This window comes from Callorhinus ursinus, unplaced genomic scaffold, assembly GCF_003265705.2.
Source record: "Callorhinus ursinus isolate GAN/ISIS: 27379988/994484 unplaced genomic scaffold, GSC_fseal_2.0 scaffold11, whole genome shotgun sequence".
Taxonomy (NCBI): Eukaryota; Metazoa; Chordata; class Mammalia; order Carnivora; family Otariidae; genus Callorhinus; species Callorhinus ursinus.
The window spans coordinates 10,244,803-10,250,588 of record NW_027397073.1 but is presented as its reverse complement, the minus strand read 5'-3'; the positions used below and the strand labels follow the sequence as shown (position 1 = coordinate 10,250,588).

At 40.5% G+C, this 5,786-nt stretch overlaps 1 pseudogene; it reads left to right on the top strand.

Annotated features, from left to right (window-relative positions):
• Positions 1–1,708: 1,708 nt before the first annotated feature.
• Positions 1,709–2,799, top strand: LOC112834981 (heterogeneous nuclear ribonucleoprotein D-like pseudogene; annotated as a pseudogene).
• Positions 2,800–5,786: the final 2,987 nt, after the last annotated feature.

Here is a 5,786-nt window from a genome sequence, read left to right as displayed (position 1 = left end):
ATCCTCTTTAAGGGGACAGATTATATTTTCTCTCAGCTCTATCAGGGATGTTTGAATCCCATTAGGTGCAAGCATGATTGTGTTATTGTCTTCTCTGTAAATTCATAAGGATTGAAGGAAGTGCCAAGTTGACAAGAAGTAGACTGTGATGGCTATATTATAGGTCAATATAGTTAAGTTGGTAATACTTTACCATGCATTTGATTTCCTCTATGATCCATGAAAGAAATTTACATAAGATTTGAAAGAAAAGAAGGAAAAGCCATTTTATATAAAGTTTGGAGCTAGGCACTAAGTAAAGTGACACCTACAAATTGTCGTGGGTTGGCTTCATCATCTTGTTGGCTTGAGGTACATATAGGCACACTAGTCCTCTTTTGGCTTCTCTGGGTACTGACCCATGCATGTGAACAGTTCTGTGTTGAAAAATACTATTCTACTGAATGTCAGATGAGATGACAGGAAACGTGGTTTCCACTTTTTTCTCATGGGTACTAGTTTATCCTTGTAGGTTCTAGTTTGCCCTTATTAACCCTCTAGATCACATTCCATTCTCCTTCCCTGCCATCAGCCTGACTGACCAGATGGAGAGAACTTGTGACTTTTTCTTAAAAAATATTTTATTTATTTGACAGAGAGAGAGGGAGAGCACAAGTAGGGGAGCAGCAGGCAGAGAGAGAGGGAGAAACAGGCTCCCCGCTGAGCAGGGAACCCGAGACGGAGCTTGATCCCAGGACCCTGGGATCATGACCTGAGCCGAAGGCAGACGCTTAACCGACTGAGACACCCAGGCACCCCAGGACTTGTGACTTTTTACTTTTTACCCTAAATTAAGTCTAATTTTTATAATAAACTTCTTATTTTGTATCACTCATGGGTCACTCTAACCGTACCTTGACTGACAATTTATAATGTTTTTTAAAAGATTTGAGAGAGAGAGAGCGAGAGTGCACCCAGGTATGAAAGCGGAGGAAGAAGCAGAGGGAGAGAATCTTCCAGCAGACTCCCCCCTTAGCTGGAGCTTGAGGCAGGGCTCAATCTTACCACCTATAAGATCAAGCCCTGAGCAGAAACCAAGAGTCTGCTCAACCAACTGAGCCACCTAGGTGCCTATATATATATATATATATATATATATATATATATATATATGTATATAATGATTTGAGAGAGAGAGTGGAGAGGGGGAAGGGCAGAGGGAGAAGGAGAAAATCTCAAGCAGAGTCTCCACTGAGCATGGAACTCAGGAGGGACAAGATCTCACGACCGCGAGATTATGATCTGAGCCAAAACCAAGAGTTGGATGCTCAACTGACTGAGCCACCCAGGCGTCCCTATAATATTTTTGTGAAAAAGACTTCTATGAACACATCTACAAGGTCTTTAGAACATATAAATCAAAAAGAAAAAAAAAAAAAGAGCAAAAGTCAGCAATTAAGACCAGAGAATCAAACAAAACTTGAAATCAAAATTGTAACATCTGTATACCGTATATTTTCTCAGCCCACCATTTTACCCACAATATTGCTGCCAAAACCAACCAACTGCAGTTGTACACTGGCAGCCTTCTACTTCAGTATATACCGCAGATGTCACTCAGAACACCTCTGCAGGCACTCTGTCAGTTATCATGACCTTGCACAAAATGGAAATATAAGTGAATTAACGTCTTTGAGGCAATTCTTGCTGAAGGGGGTTATCTAGTTATATGATTAATAAATGCTCTTCTAATCTGTCTTTATGGTGGCGAGCTCTGAGGTGCATTCTACAAGACTCTTTAGAAAGCTGTCAGCAAGAGCTCTTCCGCCGCCGTGGTAAATCCAGCTCCAGACAGCGCTCCGCCGCCGCCGCTGCCGCGTCCCGGACTGCGCGCCAGCACCCCACGGCCGACTACTCCGCCACCTTGGGGGACACGACCGAGTGCAGCAACGCAGAGGAATTCCAGAGGGATCCAAGATCGACGCTAGCAAGAATCAGCAGGATGACGGTAAAATGTTTATTGGAGGCTTGGGCTGGGATACAAGCAAGAAAGATCTGACTGAGTATCTGTCTCGATTTGGGGAAGCTGTAGACTGTACGATTAAAACATCCAGTGACTGGAAGATCAAGAGGATTTGGATTTGTGCTTTTCAAAGATGCTGCTAGTGTTGATAAGGTTTTGGAACTGAAAGAACACAAATTGGATGGCAAATTGATAGACCCCCAAAGGGCCAAAGCTTTAAAAGGGAAAGAACCCCCCAAAAAGGTTTGTGTGGGTGGATTGAGCCCAGATACTTCTGAAGAACAAATTAAAGAGTATTTTGGAGCCTTTGGAGAGATTGAAAATAGTGAACTTCCCATGGATACAAAAACAAATGAAAGAAGAGGATTTTGTTTTATCACATATACAGAGGAAGGGCCAGTAAAGAAATTGTTAGACAGCAGCTATCAGCAAATTGGTTCTGGGAATTGTGAAATCAAAGTCGCACAACCCAAAGAGGTATACAGACAGCAACAGCAACAAAAAGGAGGAATAGGTGCTGCAGCTGGTGGACGAGGTGGTACTAGGGGTCCTGGACAAGGTCAGAGCCAAAACTGGAACAAGGATTTAAATAGCTATTATGATCAAGGATATGGAAATTACAAGAGTGCCTCTGGTGGTGATCATACTGGGTTAACTGTGGGAACTATGGATACGGACAGGGATGCGCAGACTACAGTGGGCAACAGAGCACTTACGGCAAGGCGCCTCGAGGGGGTGGCAATCACCAAAACAATTACCAGCCATACTAAAGGAGGGCGTTGGAGAAAACAGGAGGAGATTGCTAAAGTTAACCCATGTTGCAGGACAACACTGAAGACTGGTCTTCTGTGGATCTAAGATGATTATTTTGTAAAAGGCTTTCTAGTGTACAAGACACAACTGTGTCCAACTGTATATAGCCGCCAATTAGCTTTCTTCGTTTTTACTTTGTCTTCTGCTATGTGTGCTATGACTCGATGTGGATTTGTGTTTATACAAATTTTATTTGTATGATTTCATGTTAAACCTCAAATGCTTCCTTATGAGATTGTTTTTCTGTGTCAGGTACTAAATAGCTCTGTAGAGGTGTGATTTAAAATAAGCAATAATTAAGGCACAGTTTATTTTGTAGAGAGTATTGGTCCATAGGGAGAAACTGTGGTCCTTTATGAATAGCCAGCTACAGTGTCCCCCTGCTCCCCATTTTTGTTAGATGTATACTATCTAAGGCTTCATTTCCCTGCTAGACGGGGTTTCTATCACACCTTTAATGTTTCTTTTCTGTATATCTGGAGATCTTGTCATAGGGTTGTCATTAGTGGAAGTTTTCTAGCAGACCATGAATCTTCTGGACTATGTCTTGGAAAAGTGCACCTTTCTGGCACAAAGCATGTTGGTAGCTCCTTTCATGAATAGAATGTGCTTTGTTCCTGTCTGTGGGAAGCCATTTATTAAAGATATGCTAAATCAGAATCAGTGGTCTGCTAGAAAGAGCTTTGGCTAATCATAATACCATGACTTTGTTTTCTTGATTAAAATGTCCAGATATATCCAGGGAAAAGGCCCTGTTAAACTTGTGTATAGGAGCTGCAGTTTAAAAAAGCAGTTTAATTTTAACAAGCATTTTGGCAGCTAGTATGAGGTTAAAATTTGAGCAAAAGTTAGATTGAGGTATTTGAAGTAGTGGCTGAGGGAATTAGTTGTATTCTGTTGGTATTGTCACAGCAAGCACCAAACTGAACAAAATGTTTTCTATTGGGGCATTTTTAGGAAGCTATATTGGGTGTTAACTGTTAATGTGATGTGAGTTCTTAGAAAAAGTCATGGTAGTAGATTTCACCATTTTTAATTCATTAGTGCATGAGCTGGGTAGTTAAGCATACCCAGATTCGGACATAGGAAGGAGTAGTAGGGAAAAGTATATTTTAAATTTTATGTATGTCAGTGCAAATCTAAGTGGCTAAGTCATTAAAACATCTTCCTGGTGCATCAAAAAGCAGTTTTAGCCCTAGATTTGGGAGAATTTCCCGGGTAAACCCAAGGTTTGAATTTTACATTCAGTGCAATTGGATTTAAGGTTTTTAAGTTTGTTTTCTGTGGTTCCACATTAGCCTCTAGATTTGGCATACATGTTCACAAGCGGAGTAGTTGACTTCACCTTCAACCAAATGCAAATTTTTTTATGCTGATAAACCTGCCTTTTGTTTATTTGGTGCCTGCGACTTTCTTTGTTCAATGATGTTTGTACTTGCTGGCTATCAAGTTACAATGCACTTGGCCTCCCTTTTGCTCCTGTTTTGCTATTTGACCTTAAACCTAGGCCAAGTACCAAAGTTGGTTATTGCAAGGGACTGTTTATTATTTCAACATGCAACCTTAGGGAACAAGGGAAATTTTCATTTTAAGTTGTTGTCAAAATCTGTAGGCGCAGTGTCTTTAAGGCAGTGAATCCTGTTCGAATTTATGATTAGGTGAGAAGTTGACATTGAGATCAAAATGAATAAAGGCTTTTTAAACAAACAAACAAACAAACAAAAAAGAAAGTTGTCAGCAAGATATAATCCATTTGTCCACAGTGGTGATCAGGTCGACATTTCATCTTTGTATTAACTGTCCCACCTTCCTTGTTTTGCTCTTTACAACTATTTTCCTTTGCTTGGGATTACTTCCAAACCTAAAATTCTTGCATTCAAGATATTTTCTCAGGCTCTGCTTTTGTGGGAACCCAGATTAAGAGAACTGGTTATAAATCTGGCTCTAGAAAGGACACCTTCTGGAGGGAACTTTAGAACTCGTCCTCTGATTGATTGGTATCAGGCTCAATAATGACCCTATTACTAAGGGTAGGTGTGAAGATGTAACCCCTGATGTGTAATTATTTCACAATTATCATTTAACTGGTGGTGAACTTGTTAAGGTAGAGGTGGAAAGTGAAGCATTGGTTTAGTTGTCAGTGGGGGTACTTGAAGGAAATGGGGAAATAGTAATTATAAATTCAACAGATCAACTACCTACTATAGCTTCCAAGTTGCAGAAAAACTGAATGTTCCACCTCAGCAGGTGTCCTTTGCCATCGCTTCTTGGCCTTTTGGCTAAGATCAAGTGTAGGTGTCCTTTGCCAAAGTCAGGACTTTGACTTTGATCCGAAGAATGGGATGCTGAGTTTGGGACAGGGATATTTGGGTGAATAAACCTGAACTCTTGGATTATCTTGAACCCTCCCCTTCATGAGATGGGTGCTTTCCAATGGCTCCTAAAATTTGTCCTTATCTTTCTCATTTTATTATCATCTCCAGGTGAATAACTTGGGCTTGTCTCAACAAAGCCCAAGCTAGTAAGTTCCTTCTCTGCTATGAGAAGACACCACCTATTTACCAAAGGGTTTTCAGATCTTGAAATGGGTTATTATATGTTTATAGTAAATCTTGAATGTATTGGACCAGAAAGGGAGATTATAGGGCAGATAAGGGAGAATTTATTGACATGCTTGTCTACTCTTGTGATCTGAGATTTAACATTTGGTCAATAATACCCGGAACTATTCCTTATATGCTCCTGGGATAATTTTGTGATGAACATAGTGGGAGCCACAATGAATAGCTGAGAATGTAAAAGATAAAAGAAGCCTCACAGATGTTGATGTGGGGATGTTAGAAGATTTAATACGTGAGACCAGGATACCTATCACCTATGTTCTCCAGGAGTGACATAAGGCCACTTCCTGTTGTTAAAGCTGTAAGTAAAGCAGGTTATTGGGTAAGTTATATAGCAACACCTTTGGAGA